The sequence below is a fragment of the Canis lupus genome, chromosome 25 (genome assembly GCF_003254725.2).
Source record: "Canis lupus dingo isolate Sandy chromosome 25, ASM325472v2, whole genome shotgun sequence".
NCBI lineage: Eukaryota > Metazoa > Chordata > Mammalia > Carnivora > Canidae > Canis > Canis lupus.
Window position 1 is genome coordinate 27,206,685 of NC_064267.1, and position 1,348 is coordinate 27,208,032.

Here is a 1,348-nt window from a genome sequence, read left to right on the forward strand (position 1 = left end):
AAATACCCAAAATGTTTAAAGTCATTTTTTTTTTCGGAGGCTTGAGTTGTCTCTGCCCTGTCTCGTCAATGAAACTAGAGTTCCAGAAGGGAGTTGGAATGTATGAAACCTAAAGGGAGCTATCTTTTAAATATATAAATAGTTTTATGTGTGTGTATATATGTATGTGTGTGTCTGTACATATATATATGTTATTAAACTTATTTTACTGATAAAAATAAGTGCCAGGAGAATACACTGAATTGTGTGTAGGCAGAGGAAACACACAGGTATTTAGGATGCAGGTGCAATGCATCTAGGTCAAATGGAGTGAAGGGGCCAGCTGGGAAGACCAGAGGCCAGAGGTGCTGAAGGGACATTCTTTGGCATTCCAAGGCAATCACACTGCAAGATGAAGTGCAGCTTCCATAGAGCAAGCCTGTAGACTGTGATGATGATGATTATTTTTTATTATTTTTATTTTTTTGTGATGATTATTATTTTAATGGGCTGCAGAACTTTGAAATGATTTTAATGACCGAATGGGTACCTTTTACCCTGAGTAAAAGGCACACCATCAGCAAAGAACAAACTGTGTGACCATTTGCTTTGAAGGAAAAAAATCTTTATTTTCTCTGGACATCCTTAGCTTTTATTTTTCCCAAGTGTCTCTTTTTCAGGACACTTAGTTTTCTGGATATAAGTGGAAGTCAGAACAATGGAATAAATCCTCTTGAGAACTGCATTTCTTAGGCATATTTTAAAATTGTTAACATATAAATCCTATTTTTTGCTTTATATTATCTGGATAAAAATAGATTTTGTATTCAGTGCTTTCTGCAGATTTTAAGAGGGCAAGTAGATTGGAGATTTATCCAACAAGGAGGTTCCCAAATGTTGTCTTGTAGTCCCCTTCTTTCCTTTTTTTTGTTAATTTTAATAGATAATAATTACTACTACATGAAATCCTATGTGCCTGGCCCCTATTCCAAGCAGTTTAAATAATTCATGTAGTCCTCACAACACTCAGTAAGATAACCGCTATTGTAATTCCGTTTTACAGATAAATTGTTTTTAAAAGGGCCTCCTTCAATTTGTGTAGCTAGATTAATGCTGCTCCCAGAGAACCAGATGAATCAGTTGTCTCTCCACCTGACTCCGAGATGGCCACAGGGTAGCAGGAACTAGAACGCCCAAGGGTCTACTGACCTTTTGCCCTGGTCACAAATCCATGCTCCTTTACCACATCCAGTTTCACCTGTTGTTAGCAAAACTTTCTATTGTCGGTGCTCTTACTTCACATATCACTGTTACTTTTATTTATATATTCTCTGTTTTAAAAGAATAGCACCAGTCACCCATTTTTTTG